The sequence below is a fragment of the Procambarus clarkii genome, chromosome 39 (assembly GCF_040958095.1).
Source record: "Procambarus clarkii isolate CNS0578487 chromosome 39, FALCON_Pclarkii_2.0, whole genome shotgun sequence".
NCBI classification, from domain to species: Eukaryota; Metazoa; Arthropoda; class Malacostraca; order Decapoda; family Cambaridae; genus Procambarus; species Procambarus clarkii.
This window is the reverse complement of record NC_091188.1, coordinates 13,509,076-13,529,389: the sequence shown is the minus strand read 5'-3', so window position 1 is coordinate 13,529,389 and position 20,314 is coordinate 13,509,076. Positions and strand designations below refer to the sequence as shown.

General features: G+C 43.0%; 1 long non-coding RNA gene across 3 annotated transcripts in view; it reads right to left on the bottom strand.

The window, feature by feature from the left end:
- LOC138372765 (uncharacterized) overlaps nt 1-6,496 on the bottom strand; it is a 30,075-nt gene extending 23,579 nt beyond the window's left edge. Inside the window, exon 1 of one of the 3 annotated variants that reach the window (XR_011230951.1) lies at nt 5,523-6,496. This is a non-coding gene — a long non-coding RNA (uncharacterized lncRNA). The remainder of the gene's footprint in view (nt 1-5,522) is intronic. The other 2 variants (XR_011230950.1, XR_011230952.1) reach the window with 2 other exon arrangements.
- Nucleotides 6,497-20,314: the final 13,818 nt, after the last annotated feature.

Sequence of the window (20,314 nt, the reverse complement as noted above, 5' to 3'; positions counted from 1 at the left end):
CTATAACATGAGGCGTGAGCTCAGAGGGCCTTTCTCTCAGGCTGTTCTTATTTATTTATTTATTTATTTATTTATTTATTTATTTATTTATTTATTTATTATTTATTTATATACAAGAAGGTACATTGGGTTTGTGAGAATAAACAGCACAGTATTTACAATCTTGTAAAGCCACTAGTACGCGCAGCGTTTCTTCAGATGTTAATGATGTACAACTGAAGATGTCTCTCTGAATTTTTTTTTTTATATCTTTTCCACTTGAATAATATTCCATGTTTTGAGTGGGTTCGTGATGCATACATTAAGGAGGCGTCTTGTTCCAATTTGCCCCAAATATGCAATAAATGAAAACTCGTTCGATTTCAATCAAACTTTTTTGACGAGTTGTACATGAAAAGAGTTTCATCTGGTCCAAGTCTCAGCATTGTAGCATAAATAGGAAGGGAGAAAAAAAATATTGAAGTAGGTGTCAAAATAATACCAAAATGGTCAAAAACGTTTATCAAACAAAGTGTCAACTGAAATCATAGCTATGACTCTTTGCTATCACAATAGCATATATTAAAAAAATATTATAATTAGTTTTATTGGAAAAAAAATTAAGTTAATTTTATTTTTGTTTTTTTCCCAATTTTTTTTTTTTTTTTTTATCGGACGATTTACATTAAACTTATACACCTGACTGCACATAAGCCTATCTGTAAGGGTGCCAATTTTGGAGAAAATTGGTTGATGTCAACCTCAGCCACAGATTTTAGAACCTTAGACTTTATTATTTTCGTATTTATTTTCAAGTAACATAAACATTCAAATAACATTTTCATTTTTTATTCAAAATTTTTTTTATTCACAATTAACATAAAATGTAGAGTGCATGTCTCTAAGATTTAAAAAATTATTTTTCCTCTAAGTTTATTTATTGGTTTTATAATAGCCATAAACATGACATATTTGCATATTTTGGGGGGCGGAACTTTGAAAATTTGTATTAGGAAAACTAAAGATGTTTTGGAAATTATCTATTTTCCAATCCTTTATTATATGCTAATATGTCAGAAAAGTGTCATAGAATAATTATATCTGAAACGTGTATTTATTAATTCGGACTTGAAAATGTGTAAAAATCGTCGAAAAAAATGGTCCCTTCTATTAACGCTGCAGTACTGAACCTTATTTATTTATTTATTTATTTATTTATTTATTTATTTATTTATTTATATATATATATACAAGAAGGTACATTGGGTTTGTGAGAATACATTGGATAGTACAGTATTTACATTCTTGTAAAGCCACTAGTACGCGCAGCGTTTCGGGCATAACCTTGGGATAATTCCAGCCCCTTTCATATACAACTTGTCCAAAAATATTGGTTGACATTGAACAACTTTTTTATAACCAACCAGACGCCCCCTTAAGATAAATAGCTAATATTTTGTATATGTTGGTGTTAATATATATCTCTCTCAGTGATTAATTTATACGTATGACAACTATTATTCACATACCGAAAAGTTTATTAAAAAGAAAAATGTAAATACCTGCTTGCATTAAGATATATGGATATGAAGAAGGTCATTAATTCTGGCACTCGTGATCACATACACAGATGCACAGACTCACAGGTGCACAGACTCACAGGTGCACAGACTCACAGGTGCACAGACTCACAGGTGCACAGACTCACAGGTGCACAGACTCACAGGTGCACAGACTCACAGGTACACACTCACAGGTGCACAGACTCACAGGTGCACAGACTCACAGGTGCACAGACTCGCAGGTGCACAGACTCACAGGTGCACAGACTCACAGGTACACACTCACAGGTGCACAGACTCACAGGTGCACAGACTCACAGGTGCACAGACTCACAGGTGCAGAGACTCACAGACTCACAGGTGCACAGATGCCGAAGAAATATAAGAAAATTCACCTTCGCAAATAGAGTGGTAGACGGTTGGAACAAGTTAAGTGAGAAGGTGGTGGAGGCCAAGACCGTCAGTAGTTTCAAAGCGTTATATGACAAAGAGTGCTGGGAAGACGGGACACCACGAGCGTAGCTCTCATCCTGTAACTACACTTAGGTAATTACTTAGGTAATTACAGAGTCACAGGTACACACTCACAGGTGCACAGACTCACAGGTGCACAGACTCACAGGTGCACAGACTCACAGGTGCACAGACTCACAGGTACACACTCACAGGTGCACAGACTCACAGGTGCAGAGACTCACAGGTGCAGAGACTCACAGGTGCAGAGACTCACAGGTGCAGAGACTCACAGGTGCACAGACTCACAGGTGCAGAGACTCACAGGTGCAGAGACTCACAGGTGCAGAGACTCACAGACTCACAGGTGCACAGACTCACAGGTGCACAGACTCACAGGTACACACTCACAGGTGCACAGACTCACAGGTGCATAGACTCACAGGTGCACAGACTCACAGGTGCACAGAGTCACAGGTACACACTCACAGGTGCACAGACTCACAGGTGCACAGACTCACAGGTGCACAGACTCACAGGTACACACTCACAGGTGCACAGTTTCACAGGTGCACAGACTCACAGGTGCAGAGACTCACAGGTACACACTCACAGGTGCACAGACTCACAGGTACACACTCACAGGTGCACAGACTCACAGGTGCACAGACTCACAGGTGCACAGACTCACAGGTGCACAGGTGCACAGACTCACAGATACACAAACTCACAGTTACACAGATTCACAGACTCCAGCATGGAGTCCATATCTAGTCAAGCATAAGACTAAACTGGAAAAGGTTCAAAGGTTTGCCACCAGACTAGTACCCGAGCTGAGAGGTATGAGCTACGAGGAGAGACTACGGGAATTAAACCTCACTTCGTTGGAAGACAGAAGAGTTAGGGGGGACATGATCACCACATTCAAGATTCTCAAGGGAATCGACAGGGTTGATAAAGACATTCTATTTAACACAAGGGGCACACGCACTAGGGTACACAGGTGGAAACTAAGTGCCCAAATGAGCCACAGAGATATTAGAAAGAATTTTTTTAGTGTCAGAGTGGTTGACAAATGGAATGCATTAGGAAGTGATGTGGTGGAGGCTGAATCCATACACAGTTTCAAGTGTAGATATGACAATAGGCTCAGGAACCTGTACACCTGTTGATTGACGGTTGAGAGGCGGGACCAAAGAGCCAGAGCTCAACCCCCGCAAGCACAACTAGGTGAGTACAACTAGGTGAGTACAGACTCACAGGTACACAGACTCTAGCCATCAGCCAGATAAGAATTAGAGTATTGTCTGTCGTAATTAACGGTCAGTGGGCCGGGTAATTGACGTGTTTCAGGAAGTCAAAGTAATTAACCTCGATCCTTGCTTGATCGACTCACACGAAGGCTACATTGTTCCATTAACGTAACGTCGTTATTTATCTGCCCGGAAGTATCGGCACTTGATTGACTCGTGGGAGGAGTAACGTCATTTTAGGATAACGTAAACGTGGGGCTAATTACTGTTATTAGCCGCCTGAATTGGTCTGAGTATAGAAGGCTCAGACAGAATTCATACCTTAATGTAAATTGCTGAGCCAGTGTGAAAGGTTGCGTATTTTGATTGTTTAATTATTGATCTTGAGGATAGTAATTAATTACTCTAAAGGTAATCACGAGTGATTACCATTCTCTTAGCACTTTGGACATTGTAAATCAGAGTTTACCATCGCTGAGTGATTAGTAACCGATTAACGTAAATTAACGTAACTAGTAAAGAGATTAATCAGCTGTCTGGTAGTACAGGGATTAATGGGATTTTCTCACTGAATGCTCGACGGGTAGAGTGTTGTGTAATTTCCGTGTTACTAGTGACAGTTGTAAGAGTTATTAATGTGAGATTTTTTTTTTCTTTGACAATTATCAAAAGAATTAAGTCCTATTGATGTTACGTTAATCGTAACTACCTCGCAAGAGAGGCAGACCTTAAACAGCAAGAGCTGCCAGTGGCAGATATTTAATCTTAAAGCCTAAGATCATAGGACCGCGGGAGCAAACCGTCAGTCGAAACCACACGGGTAACACCTGTCACTTAGGTCGCTGGCTCCTCCTAGTTAACAAACTAATAAAGGGTAGCCGACGGATTCTCACTTCTTATTTATAGAAGTGTGGTGCTGTGCATTGGACTCGAGCTTTAGATACAGACTTGATATGAACATAAACAGGCAAAGCGTTGCAGGACATAAAATGTGGGGCAGTAATATTGGAAGGTTTGACGTAAATGACCGTTTTCTATAACAAAACAATTTATTCACAAAACAATAACTAAAACTACTACACAGTGAATTTACGTTACTTTACTGTCACTCCAGTGGCACATTCAAGAACAGCTAATCAACAGCCTGATGGACCCACGGTATCCTTAATTATCCCGTCGTCGCTGACTGAACAATGACACTAACTGAACACTGTGGTGCCCACTGTGACGCAAGCTTGCAATCAATATTGTCACGGCTTCACGGTGATCAATACTATAATCACAAAAACTTGACTGGCGCTAGCTGCCCACAACGAGATACCAAGTAACAAGGCGGTTAATCCAAGAATGATAACCCCTTATAAAAATCTTACGTTAACACTTGTCTCTCAGGACAATCAAAAGCAAAAGTTACTCTTGAACAAATCAACTTGAAAGTCAAGCATTCGGTGAGTAATTCCCAATTAATTACTGAATACAACAGCCTATTAATTCAGACGAGTATTGATAAAGCCTACTGTCTCTCAACTGACAGTTTTCTTCCGGTCTTACGACAAGATTACCTTAACGAGGGTAGACTACTGTACCACACACAAGGTTACAACACACTCCGTGTAAACAACAACATCAACACCTGGTGAATTCACTAAGTGGCGGTTACTAATCCTCTTTAATTAGCTACGAGTGCTTAATCACTCTGTCCGCAGACAGATCTGATCAGTCCAACGAATTACAGCAGCTTAATTACAGCGCAATTGACTCCGATCATAACAGACCGTCAACCCCTTACGTTAATCACTCAATTAACGACAGCTCGTTAAATCGTTAACACTACGTTAGTCTTCACTTGACAATTCCTCCACTGTGTGAACTTCACTGTGACCGTTGCCTTTACACGTCTCTACGTTAATCACAACAATGTTCAACGAACAAGTGACCTCGTTAAGTAAATCGTGACCCCCGGTGACGTTAACTGACTTTAATTCTCACGGAATCCTTCACAGTACACAACGCCTTCCACCAAGGACAAACTTGTCTACGGTTTACACACGGTACAACACAGTACATCACAGTACATCCTTGCCACTCGCGGCAAAAATTGTAAATGACTTCCCTCAGTAAATTATCCACCAATAATTCACACTTTACCACAATACAACAGTAAAATTTATAACCAAGGGAAACCTCCCTGTTACCACTTTCACTGTTGAAAAAGGGAATCAAATTACAGGAATACATACGCGGCACATAGAAAAAATAGAAGCAAATAACTCACTTTACTCTACCGTGTCTCTAGGTGTCCTCACACACATCAAAATCACAGTTGGGCCCAACCTCAACTTGATGACGGCAAACAGGGTAGACTCACACGTCTCCAATTCCCATTCACCTCCCCAGGTGGTCCCAGGGACAGAGGACAGACGGAACACTGGGGGCGAACCCAGCTTCAGAGTTTTATTACCCAAACGGAAACAGTGTACTTACATCAATCAGCGGGCCCGCAACACTCCCATTCACTCTCATACACGTCAAAATCACACTCCCACTGCTGCTGCTGGATGATGATGTAGGCGTCCTCACTTCCTACACGTGGTCAGGTGGAGCACAGGGTCCTAGACCACGGGGTTAGCTCCACACACAGAGACCAGGGTGGCACAGACACGTCGGCTTAGGCAGACCAGGGTGCGCGCACAACAGCAGGGATGCGGTACCACGCCCTTCCACTTGACACGGTACCCCAGGATACGACGGTACACGGTGTTACACGGTACACGAGACCCGAGACGGAGTCCTTCACTGTTCTCTTTGGTAGTTCCTCAGAATTAGGAACTTTAAGGTTTCTCTCATAACACTGAAACCTTCTCTAGCATGTCTCACTGCAGTACCTTCAAGCACAGATATGATAGACGGCGGATGTCACTTTCGTAGCCTGATAATTAACGCCTCACTCAGTCCAGTTGCTCTAAGATGGCGTCCCACAATTACGCGGCTAGGTGACAAGTTCACACGGTTCGGTACAAGCACCTTTCCGACTACCGGATTCTTACGGACGGCACACGGAAAGATAGCAAGATGATAGGCGTGACTTTAGTAACGTTGCAGGCGGTATTTCCCGATGCTTGGCCTAGCACGAAAAATTACGTCCTCTCATAGCAACGTTCTAGGTAAGAATGTCTTTTTCCCGCCAACACTATGCCTGGGGTACCATGTGGTACCCCTCAGCGTCTTGGCCAATCACGGTTCAGCATTCCTGAGGCTCAGGAGCCTTGGCCAATGGCGTACCTGCCTTATGACGCTACCCCCTCTCTCACGAGGTGGACACGTGATAGTGGGGTGGTCTACGGCCGTTAACCCCCCCCCCATACCTCCCTCTCTACACTTGACTTGTACAAAATTTCCCTGAAATCAACTCCCTCCTGTAATTTCCTTCACAGACCTGATACAGCGATCAGAATGACATCAATGGCTAGCGAATGTCATGGGCTGTCCAACGACACCCAACACGACTGTGGAAAAGTTATATTCAGAAAGTTGAATCACGGTGCACGTCACTGGTGCACTATGCAATTTCGTACTTAATTCAGTGCACGAGAGAGCAGGAAAAATATGTCCCCTGACAATTAATTTAACATAAATGTTATTGTGTTATTAACGTAAATCAATTGTTATTGATTGTTGATCGTCCGTGGGACGGAGTGTTAACGTAAGGATTAATTTGAGGAAGGGTTGCTGGAGTTGCCAGTGAACCCATTAGTTATTGTTGTCATTGAAAGACTACTGATTTGATTGCATTGCAACCGCTATTGCAGGTGTAGACTGCACTGAGGCGTAGAACAGTTAGGAGGTTACAGGAGACGTGTTTCAGAACCTACTGTGTCATTTGTTGTAATTGTGATTATAGATCTGTTAGTTCTTGTTTCTTGTTGATTCCTCTGTGGTCACGCTTATTTTCGAGTTAGTTCATTATGCAGTCCGAGGGGCTGGTGTCTAGCTGTCATTGATAGTGTCACAGGAAGGATTTCGAATAACGTCATTGACATTTCTTTTTGTTTTGTTGTAGTAGTTAGTACTTTATTGAATAAACTAAGTTGTTATGTTTAACACTGTCTTTTCGTTACACCCCACACATTATAATTGTTATGCAAGTGTTCTTCACACTCGACTTCTAAAATGACTAATAAAATTGAGACTGATTCTGAGTTTTGGACCAAATATACGGCACCACACAACAATAAATTATTGTTGTGAGAGCCCTTGACCTACTCGCTAGATTCGCTTCAGCTGAATGGCGAAGGTCGTCACCCAAGTGGAGGGGATTTAAATTTTCATTGGGGTCTCGGCGTTTGCTTCACGCCTAGTCAATTGTTCATACATGGTCCCAAAGTGAGGAATGAGCTGCTTACTACACTGGTGTGTTAGCTAAGCAAGTCCTTCCTCAGGCGACCTAATTGAATATCACGACAGGAATAAAGGTTAAAGAATAAAGAAAATTCTTAGAAATTTTCCGAGCTCAATTCCTTATACCAATTTCATTTTATTCCAACTTCAAAACTCCCACAATGCAAGGTGACGGAGAAGATCGCGAGGAAAAGGCTCGTAGAGCATCTGGAGGGAAATTACTTTGTAACGCACCACCAACATGGGTTCAGAGATGGTAAATCGTGCCTCACAGGTTTAATAGAATTCTATGACCAGGAAACAAAAATTAGGCAGAAAAGAGAAGGGTGGGCCGACTGCATTTTCCTGGATTGCCAAAAAGCCTTTGACACAGTACCCCATAAAAGGCTGTTAAAAAAGTTAGAGCAACAGGCAGGAGTAAAAGGGAAGGTGCTCCAGTGGATAAGGGAGTACTTAAGCAACAGGAAACAGCGAGTAACGGTGAGGGGGGAGACATCAGAGTGGCGAGATGTCACCAGCGGAGTCCCACAGGGCTCAGTACTTTTACCCATCCTGTTTCTAATATATATAAACGATCTTCCGGAGGGTATAGATTCGTTCCTCTCAATGTTTGCTGATGATACAAAAATTATGAGAAGAATGAAGACGGATGAAGATAGACAAAGACTACAAGATGACCTGGACAAAATGGAGGAATGGTCTAGAAAATAGCTGCTAAAGTTCAACTCAGGAAAGTTTAAGGTAATGAAATTAGGTGAAGGGAGCAGGAGGCTGAACACAAGGTACTATCTGGGAGGTGAAATCCTGCAAGAGTCAAATAAGAGAAAGATCTGGGGGTTGATATCACACCCTACCTGTCCCCAGAGGCCCACATCAAAAGGATATCATCAGGGGCATATGCAAGACTGGCCAACATAAGAACTGATTTTAGAAACTTGTGTAAGGAATCGTTCCGGACCATGTATACCACTTATGTCAGACCAATCCTGGAATATGCAGCTCCAGCTTGGAGTCCATACTTAGTTAAACACAAGACAAAGTTAGAGAAGATTCAGCGGTATGCCACCAGGCTCGTCCCGGAACTGAGAGGTATGGGCTACAAGGAAAGTCTAAAGGAGCTGAACCTCACATCCCTGGAAAACAGAAAAGTAAGGGGAGACATGATGACCACCTACAAAATTCTCAGGGGAATTGACAGGGTGGACAAAGACAAACTCTTCAGCACGGGTGGGACACGAACAAGGGGACATAGGTGGAAACTTAGTACCCAGATGAGCCACAGAGACGTTAGAAAGAATTTTTTCAGTGTCTGAGTAGTTAATAAATGGAATGCACTAGGAAGTGATGTGGTGGAGGCTGACTCCATACACAGTTTCAAATGTAGATATGATAGAGCCCAGTAGGCTCAGGAATCTGTACACCAGTTGATTGACAGTTAAGAGACGGGACCAAAAAGCCAGAGCTCAACCCCCGCAAGCACAATTAGGTGAGGCGAGTACAGACCCACAGGTACACAGACTCACAGGTTCGCAGACTCATAGGTACACAGACTCACACGTACACAGACTGACAGTTGTATAGACTCAGTTACAAAGACTCACAGGTACATAGGTACACAGATTCACAGGTACACGGTCTCACAGTTACACAGACTCACAGGTACACAGACCCACAGTTACAAAGACTCACAGGTACACAGGTACACAGGCTCACAGGTACTCAAGCTCAAAGGTCTACTGCCCACAGGATGGGTATTTTTTATTTATTTACTTATTTATTTATACAAGAGTTCTTACTTTCGTGTACAGCCGCTAGCACGCGTAGCGTCCCGGGCAGGTCCTTAATCCTATATTCCCGGAATTCGAGCCTGCCGAAAGCAACCCCAATTTACTGTTGGGTAAACAGAGGCTACAGTTAAGAATTGACGCCTCCCCGGCCAGGATACGAACCCAGGACAAAGCGATCGCGAAACGCCAGGCGATTGCCTTAACCACTACTCCATGGGAACTGTTATGGTATGGAGTCCACTACCGCCCATAGAATGGGTATGGGGTGCACTACCGCCCATAGAATGGGTATGGGGCCCACTACTGCCCATAGGATGGGTATGGGGTCCACTACCGCCCATAGAATGGGTATGGGGTCCACTACCACCCATAGAATGGGTATGGGGTCCACTACCGCCCATAGGATTTTATGGAGTCTACTACCGCCCATAGAATGGGTATGGGGTCCACTACCGTCCATAGAATGGGTATGGGGTTCACTACCGCCCATAGGATGGGTATGGGGTCCACTACCGCCCATAGGATGGGTATGGGGGTCCACTACCGCCCATAGGATGGGTATGGGGTCCACTACCGCCCATAGGATTTTATGGAGTCCACTACCGCCCACATTATGGGTATGGAGTCCACTACTGCCCACATTATGGGTATGGAGTCAACTACTGCCCACATTATGGGTATGGAGTCCACTACTGCCCACATTATGGGTATGGAGTCCACTACTGCCCACATTATGGGTATGGAGTCCACTACTGCCCACATTATGGGTATGGAGTCCACTACTGTCCACATTATGGGTATGGAGTCCACTACTGCCCACATTATGGGTATGGAGTCCACTACTGCCCACATTATGGGTATGGAGTCCACTACTGCCCACATTATGGGTATGGAGTCCACTACTGCCCACATTATGGGTATGGAGTCCACTACTGCCCACATTATGGGTATGGAGTCCACTACTGCCCACAGGATGGGTATGGATGCATGATAAATGGATTAAACTACAATTTAACTCTGATCTTTCCGTCTGTAACAAGGATCTATGTTAGTTGGGTATTTTAAGAAATTCTCGTAATGCACCATACATTTTTTTTCATATATACAAGGTACAAGAGTTCTTACATTATAGATCCCTATACTGTAGTTTGATTAATAGGTATATTTTTTGGAATAACAGAATAACGTTTTATGGTATCTGACGAACTTTTCAAGCTATGGATAGTTGCAATATTTTGTTACGAACCAAAATCTTCGTCCGAGCATGAAGTCATGAAGTTAGCGCCATCTGTGAGTCGCCAGCCGAAAACCCCACAACATGGACAACGCCATCTAGTGAGGACGGGATATACCGGCCACAGGTGCTGGATGCCTGTCTTAGCCGGCTCATGACGTAGCCGCTGCTGACCTCTGGTGAGGTGGCGCTTAGACAGTGAACGCCATCTATGGAGCAAATAGGTGGACGTTTCTGTCTAAGCTAGTAAGTGATGTTTCCTAGTGGCCCCAGGTAGTATTCCCAGTACTAATGACGTATCTGATTGCAGAGTCAACCTGGGACTGCTGTATTGGACGATAGACTAGTCTACCCAAGGCAGCCAAGGTCTCTTCACCAGTCTGCTGAAGGAGCTGTGAGTCACCCCCGGACGAACTCTGTTGAGAGTAATAACCTGCCTGAGGCGTGGCAGTGTCGGGAATCGCCTTATCCGGGGTTGGCTGGTGGAAGAGACCACCCACTTGGGTGCTGTATGAGGAGAGTGACCAGCGAGTCACACGAGGCTCCTGGCTAGGGCACGCAACCCTAAGTATCGGTCGTGGAGTGGCCTACACAGCGGAGCTGATCGGTACCTGCCAGCTACAGGCTGGATTGTGGCTGAAGGCCTCCACGACGAAGCTCCCAGTGGGACTGTAATTTGGCTAACCTGTGGCCAGGGTAGATTCGGGGTAGCCAGCGTGGATTCATCATGGGCCACGGAAGAAGGAACCAGGGCTTCCCAGAGTGAGCATCGCCGAATATCCAGTGTCTTCAGAAGAAGACGGAACTGTATATAAGTGTAGTTATAATCCCCGTGTGTGACTTGTTTTATATATATATATGGTGGTGGCAAATATAATAACGAAGGAAAATTCTTATAATTTAGTGTGCTTGTATACCTCCCCTATTGTTTTCATTTGTATTACGGAGCTCACCCCTTGAAAGCCTCTACTAACTTGGGGCCAGATACCCAAAACTCTACTACCATCAGAGAACAACCCAGTTGCGTCCCAGTAGGGCCGTAACATATTTGAATTCTGAAATTGCGTAAAATTAGTCACAAAAATATGTAGAAATATATTTTAAACTGGAAACTGAATAGATTAGTGGCGGCTTGTCGTCAATTACATAGATATATTGGACAGGACGTTAGATTTGTATATGATATGTCCTAGCGTGATCATATATCTTTCATATTTATATATATACTGTATATATATCTTTTTGATATTAAGTAAGTTATACCCAATAGTTTTATGTTGTTTATGTTCCTGCTCCTGATGTTCCTGCTCCTGATCCCGCTGTTCCTGCTCCTGATCCCGCTGTTCCTGCTCCTGATCCCGTTGTTACTGCTGTTCCTGTTCCCGCTATTCCTGCTCCTACTCCTGCAGCGGCTCACAAAATTGACATGTTCCTTTTTCTATTCGTGGGTCCTGGGCTAGGTTAGTTTGGGGCACTTTAGTACATGAGTTTATTTTTGCAAGGATATTCCTGCGCGGGCCCTTAGCCTCTGGCTGGCCTACTAAGCGTTGCGTGTTTCTGTTTTACTTGGGCGGAGCATGAGTGTTTATGACTCGTATTTATTTATTTTATTTATTTATATATATGTAAGAAGGTACATTGGGTTTGTGAGAATACATTGAATAGTACAGTATTTACAATCTTGTAAAGCCACTAGTACGCGCAGCGTTTCGGGCAGGTCCTTAATCTAACAGATAATATTAAGTAGATAATTTCTATCAGAATTGATAAATGATAACAAATACATTGCAAGAGAAAAATGAGATGAGAGAGCTTAGTAAGTGTATTAAAGCACATTGTTATATTAAAGCTCTGATTGATTATATTGACAGCTTGATTGGTAATTTAAACAAGGTTAATAGACACCATACAGCAGATTGACAGCTCATATAAGACAGAAATGATCACAATAGTAAAGATGTTCAGAATGGGTACATAAAGATTGGGAGACTGGGTAGCAATAGATACAGATAAAAAAGATTAATAAACACCATACAGCAGATTGGCAGCACATATAAGAAGACAGCAATGATCACAATGGTAAAGATGTTCAAATTGGGAACATAAAGGTTGGGAGATTGGGTAGCAATAGATACAGTGCAATTTTAAGGCAAAAGGTGAAAAACTATGAAGATGAAATTAGGTACTTTTTAGTATTGATTTTGAATGATGTAAAAGTTGGACAGCTTTTCAATTCAATTGGGAGTGAGTTCCATAAACTGGGTCCCTTTATTTGCATAGTGTTTACACAGATTAAGTTTAACTCTTGGGATATCAAAAAGATATTTACTAGGTAAGGTATGGTCGCTTCAGTAAGATTTTGTCCCACGTGTTTAACAACTTCTGCTCTGTTGAATCTAAGTTGACATCTTAATGGGTTTGCAACTGTGCACTGTGTTAAATAATGTTGCAGTGGTTTGTCGAGCATTTCCCCACAGTGTTGACATTTCCTCTCACCTTCCGGAACCTGTAAACATATTTCCCATGCACATGGGTATCCAAGCCTGATGCGATTAAGTGTACTTCTCCTGTTCTACTGCTCCCTTTCATCAAATTAAGTGGTTCGTAGTTGGTTGAATTCTTGTACCAACCCGCAGATCCTGATGTTGCAACTGCTGTTTTGTGGTCACTGTACATCGTTTGCATTAGTTTCTAATTACTTTCTTAATCTGTGGTATGTAAATGTCTACATTTCTTCTCTTAGTTGCAAGTTTTGCAGCTTCGTCTGCAATGTCATTTCCTATTATTCCCACATGACTTACCACCCAATTGATAAGTACCCGTCGGTCTTGTCGTTTGAGTGTTTGCATTAATGATATGACATTTGTGATCATGTAACACCATAAAGGTGTTTTGTTTAGTTTGTATTTAATATATACATAGAGTACATGAGTCACAGACAAGTTTTGAGAGGCGCCAGATTGGCGGCCCCTAGGAATTAAGAAACTCACACCTCTAAGTGTTAATGACCTCAAGTCGACCTGAGGTCAGCTCGTGCGAATTTCACCTTGCTTCTGCTAATCTGATAATTGTAGCCTGATAGCGGAGTAGGTCCGTCAAACAAGCCGAAGTTTAAGGAGTGGCTTGATAGAGGGCCTGGGGCTATCTATTTGTGGGCTGAGTTAGCTAGTTGGTCCCCAAATAAATACTCGGAGTTGTAGATTCGAGAGGGATAGGTAATAGGATAACAGAGACAGCACAGCACAGCAGAGCAGGGCAGAAGACAGCAGCCGAAATAGGCTCTCGGCCGGACGGAGGGTGACTCTGCCTGTCAACTAGAGACCATCCCCCCCCCCTCTCTATTCAACTTAGGCTCAGTCCTCGGTGAGTTGAACATGAAAGGTGACTTATTTCGTGTACTAAGATGTTGGTTGGCGGACATAAACAATTATAGACCAATATCAAATCTACCCATTCTATCAAAAATATTTGAAAAAATTATCTACAAACAGCTCTATTCCTACCTCGTAAAATTCGACATACTCAGCCCCTGCCAGTTTGGCTTCCGGTCCCAAAAGAGCACCAATGATGCAATCATTAGTCTCCTTGACGTAACCTACTCAACCCTTGACAAAAATGAGTTTCCGATTGAACTCTTCATTGACCTAAGAAAAGCCTTTGATACTGTTAATCACAACTACCTCTTACTTCAACTCCAGCATTATGGAATCCGAGGCCTTGCCCTGGACTATATCCGATCCTATCTTAGTGACAGACACCAATGTGTAACCATCAATGATATAACCTCTTCCACTCTACCAATAACCGTTGGAGTGCCACAGGGCAGCATCTTAGGACCTCTTCTATTTCTTATATATATCAATGATCTGCCTAATGTCTCTAATGTTCTTAAACCTATATTGTTTGCTGATGATACTACCCTCATCTATTTAGACCCCAAATAATGTTGTGAATAATGAATTAAAAAAAGTCCACTTATGGATGTCAACTAACAAACTAACACTAAACATAGAAAAGACCTACTATATCTTATTTGGAAGCAAATCATCGAATGCAATTCAGCTACAGATAGACAGTATTAACATCAGTAATAAAAATGATGAAAAGTTTCTTGGCCTATTCCTAGACAAGAGACTCAACTTCAGCACCCAGATTCAACACATAACTAAGTCTCTAAAACCGTTGGTATACTCTCCAAAATAAGATATTATGTTCCTAACTCTGCTCTCCTCTCACTATATTATGCACTAATCTACCCCTATCTTAATTATGGTATTTGTGCATGGGGGTCTACCACTGCAAACCACCTTATGCCCATCATCACCCAGCAAAAATCTGCTATCAGAATAATAACAAACTCTGCTTTCAGACAACACTCAGCTCCCTTGTTTAAATCCCTTAACTTGCTAAATATTAACTCCCTCCACACATTCTCTTGTCAACTACATTTACAAAACCTCGTTCTTAAATGCAAATCCTGCTCTGAAACTCTCCCTGGACAGATGTAATAGGACCCATTATTACCACACTAGAAATAAATATATCTTTGATATTCTCAGAGTCAAACTTAATCTGTGTAAACACTCTATGCAAATTAAGGGACCTAGTCTATGGAACTCACTCCCTAGTGAATTGAGAACCCGAATATCAGGAGAAAAAATTACATTAAAAACTGTCCACATGATACATATATATAATCACGTTTTAAACATTTTAATTGTATTATTTGCATATATATATAATTAGGAAGTAATGTTTATCTGGGTAAGTTGTCAGCTTTTATGAACTAATAGCTAGTGCGGCTTGTATACTGGGTACATCCGGTCTCTTACCCTCGACTGCGGCGGTAACTTTATGGTCAGGAAGCCACAAATATTTACAGTTCAAGTTCAAGTATGTTTATTGAGACTAGAAAAAATACATCTCAAAGGGATAGAGTAACTTAGTAACAGGGTTTTGTAAATGTAGTTGACACAAGAGAATTTGTGGAGTGAGATTATGTTTAGCATGTTTAGGGAGTTAAACAAGGGGGCTGTGTGTTGTCTGAAAGCAGAATTTGATATTATTCTGATAGCAGATTTTTGCTGGATGATGATGGACTTGAGGTGGTTTGCAGTGGTTGAACCCCATGCACAGATACTATAGTTGAGATAGGGATAGATTAGTGCATAATATAGAGATGAGATTCTTCTCATAATCTTTGCATCATCACCAAACATTGAGAGGAATGAGTCTATACCCCTCTGGAAGATCTTTTACATATACCTGTATTAGAAACAGGATGGGTCCAACAACCTGTGGGACTCCGCTGGTGATATCTCGCCACTCTGATGTCTCCCTCCTCACAGTTACTTGCCGTTTTCTGTTGCTTAGATACGTCCTTATTCACTGGAGCACCTTACCTTTTACTTCTGTCTGTTTCTCCAACTTTTGTACCAGCCTCTTATGTGGTACCGTGTCAAAGGCTTTATGGCAGTAATAAAATGCAGTGTGCCCACCTTTCTCTCTGTTGCCTAATTTTTGTCGCCTATCTCTGTCTGTCTGTCAGTCTCTCAGACAAGCAGAGACACAGATACAGTCTCTGTGTGTGTGTCTGTAATTACCTAAGTGTAATTACAGAAAGAGCTACGCTTGTAGTGTTCAGTCTTACCAGCACTCTTCGTCATATAATGCTTTGAAGTAATTATCAAAGAAGGCACCAAGCCAGGAATGCTATGTAGCACCATCAAATGTGAGGAAATATCAGAGGGCACTAAATATTACTGAGGATGCCAATATGAGAACAGAAACGCATAAGGAGAACGATATCAAAAGTAACCGATTCCCCAAGAATTCTATTGAGGGACAAGTGACCTCGGGGGATGGTTGGAAAGTAAGACACACACACTTGTCCTGGAAGTCAGGACATTCGACAAGGATATGCACAACTGTAAGAAGGACAATGCAGTTAGGACAACAAGGAGCAGGGCGGCGCTCCATTAAGTGACCGTGAGTTAAGCGCGTATGGCCAATATGCAACCTTGCCAGAGCCGTTTTCCACCGCCGGTTACGGTGGTAAAAGGAAGGCCACAGGGACACACTATTCTTAATCTACTGGAGATAAGAAACAGCCAATGTTGAATCTCTACTACCACCGGATGGACTGGATTAAAGGACTCCAGAGCCATGAGGGCACTTTGAGAGTCAACTACAACCACAAAGGAGGATTGACTGCGAGAAAGCAGGAGACGAGAATAGCAAAAAGTTCTGCCGTGAAGATGCCAGTCTTCGGAGGCAGGCGACACATAGATGTGGTCAGGAAAAACAACAGTAGTCTACACCGTCTGCAGACTTAGACCCATTGATGAAGATGGAAACGAAGCGGGAATGTGAAGAAAAGTGTTCAAGGAAAAGGGGTTTCAGAACTGTAGGGGGGGTAAAAGCTTTAGTGATGTGGGTCAGGGATTTGCAATATTGAGGAAGGGGGACTCTCCTTGGGGGTAAGGACGGAACAACACGAGGAGAAATATTAGTAGTACTAACCGAGAGTGAGTGTTGCACGTGAGACAACCGGACAGAAAGGGAGGTGATGAAGTGGAACAGGAACTACAGGAGGGGGAAAAGTCAAAGCACAACACAGGCGAAAATGAGGGTGTTGTAAGGACCGCGCAAGGTAAGTGTGTCTACTGTCTGTCTCTCTCTTGTCACCAGGGACACTACCCTTAGTCCCCCCCTCACACCCAACACCTCTCACCACCACCCCCACATCTGCACTTTCTTCCCTCCCTTCACCGGCCTCCAGCATGTTGACGCCAGGTGAGGGGGCGTGACACATGATTTATTTTATTTACATGTTGAAATTTTATTGGTTCTGGGAATCAGTGTCACTACGGCCCGGTCTGTGACCAGGTCTCCTGGTCTGGTTAATCAGGCTGTTAGACGCCACTGCTCGCAGTATGTGACGTATCACAGCCCGGTTCATGGGGTTGATCAACACCGTGAGAAGTCGGCTAGTTATCTTCCCTTATGTTTATGGGGGAAAGAGTTGAATAGTCTTGGGCACGTATTGATATAATTGTCTCCCAGCGTACATATTCCTCCTCGCTTTTCTTCAGAGCTATTTTGCACTTCCTGCCATGCCTCCTTGTCTTGTAAGAAGTTCATTTCATACAAAATAAAAGATCTTTGCACATTCTCCAGTTTTGAGTGGGATGTTAGGGTGCCATAATATTCCACCCTAGAGACCACTAGTGTCTTAAAAACTGTCATCAATGATTTGGCATCTCTTGTTGGAAGGTTTTTCTTATGCAGTCTGTCATTTGTCTTGTCAATTGTGACAATTAAGTTGTCTTCTTTAAAGTAAGTTCTTTTGATGCGATTACTCCCAAATCTTTTATATTGCTTTTTCTTTCTATTTTGTGGTTTAACTACATTATGTGGTTTTCGTTTTTATAGTTTCATCTTTACCATAGCAAGAGCTGGAACTTGTCTTCATTAGACAATTTGTTTGATGTGGCCCATTGAAAGATGTGATCTACATCAGTTTACGGTGTCCTCTATGTTGTCTACTCTCATAAAGGTCCTAGTGTCATCTGCAAAGGATGATACAGTACTATAGTTTGTGTCCTTGTCTATGACCGATATGAGGCTGAGAGAGAGTACTGGAGCAAGCACAGTACCCTGGGGGAACTGAGCTCTTCACAGTTTGATGCTCCAGATTTTACCTAGTTGACTATTATACATCTGGGTTTTGTTAGGAAATTGTAGATCCATCTGCCTGTTTTTCCTGTAATTCCCTTTGAATGTATTTTGTACGCAATACCACCATGATCAAATTGTCGAAGGCTTTTGCGAAATCTGTGTAAATAACGTCAGCGTTTTGCTTGACTTTGCAAGGCATCTAAGGTCATGTCATATTGGTCCAGCAACTGTAAATGGCAGGAGCAGCGCCCTGGTCTGAACCCGTGTTGCCCGCAGTTATAGACATGCTGTGATTGGGTCCTTGGGGCTACCACCCTAGAGCGCTGTCCACTGTGTGTGTCTAGTCACTTAGTTGTGCTTGCGGGAGTTGGGTTCTGGCTCTTTGGTCCCGCCTCTCAACTGGCGGCGTACTCACCTAGTTGTGCTTGCGGGGGTTGGGCTCTGGCTCTTTGGTGTCGCCTCTCAACTGACAATCAAGTGTTTGTGAAAAGTGCGCGCGCATGTTTGGTGTATAGGGCAGTATAGTACTAGAGATATTGGATGGGGAGGTAAGGGTGTGTGTGAGGAGAGGGCAGTTGGTGTAGCATGTCACCTGTGCCTGCCACTGATCACTTGACACCTGGCGTCCAACCTCATCACCTGCTCACCTGTGTGCCACTGTACTCGCCTACATGTGCTTGCACGCTCCACCCCCTCCTATCCAGTCATACCCTTCTCCACTCTCGCTGCTTCAATACACTGATTTTTACCCGTTCAACCAATGTACAGAATTAGTATCGACATGATCTTCATCTAATACATTCCATATGTTTATGACATTTAGACTGTTACAGTGTGCGCAATAACACCATTGTCACATAAGTCGACAGTGTGACATTTGTCACAGACGAATAACTCAGACGCAAAATACACTTTGTAAAAGTTTTTGACAACCGACACATTTTGACGCATTTTGACAGATGTGACCATGGTCACATTTGGGAGCCGGTCGGCCGAGCGGACAGCACGCTGGACTTGTGATCCTGGGTTCGATCCCAGGTGCCGGCGAGAAACAATGGGCAGAGTTTCTTTCACCCTATGCCCCTGTTACCTAGCAGTAAAATAGGTACCTGGGTGTTAGTCAGCTGTCACGGGTTGCTTCCTGGGGGTGGAGGCCTGGTCGAGGACCAGGCCGCGGGGACACTAAAAAGCCCCGAAATCATCTCAAGATAACCTCAAGAAGGTAGCGAAGACAGTAGCGATCTCAGTGATCCTAGAGAGACAGGAAACCAGTGTCAGCATACAAGCTGTGGGTAGGAGTTGAACAAAAGGCACCAGAGCTGAGGGGCAACCCAGTATGGTGCAATAATGCTTTGAAACTACTGACGGTTTTGGCCTCCACCACCACCTCACTTTTAGGAGCCGGTGACCGACTGGACAGCACGCTGGACGCGTGATCCTGTGGTCACGGTTTGATTCCCGGCGCCGCCGAGAAACAATGGACAGTTTCTTTCACCCTGATGCCCCCTGTTACCTAGCAGTAAATAGGTGCCTGGGAGTTAGTCAGCTGTCACAGGCTGCTTCCTGGGGTGTGTGGTGTGTGAAAAAAAAAAGTAATTAGTAACAGTTGATTGATAGTCAAGAGGCGGGCAGAAAGAGCAGAGTTCAACTCCCGTAAGGTGAATATTTAACCTTTTCCAACCGTCTCCCACTCTTGTTTGCAAAAGAAAACTTTCCAATACTTTTTTGGGCACCTGTGTTTCCTTAGCATGAATTTATGATCTCTTGTTCTTGAAGTTGCTTGTTTCAGGAATTCTTCTTTGTCAATTTGGTAGATTCCTGTTGCTATTTTGTAAGTGGTGATCATATCACCACTTACAAAATACATCACTTACATTTCTACATCACTTGCATCTCTCTAGCACAATAGTTGCTCTGGGAAAATAATTTAACCATGACAAAATTACCTTGTAAATAATACTAAACAAA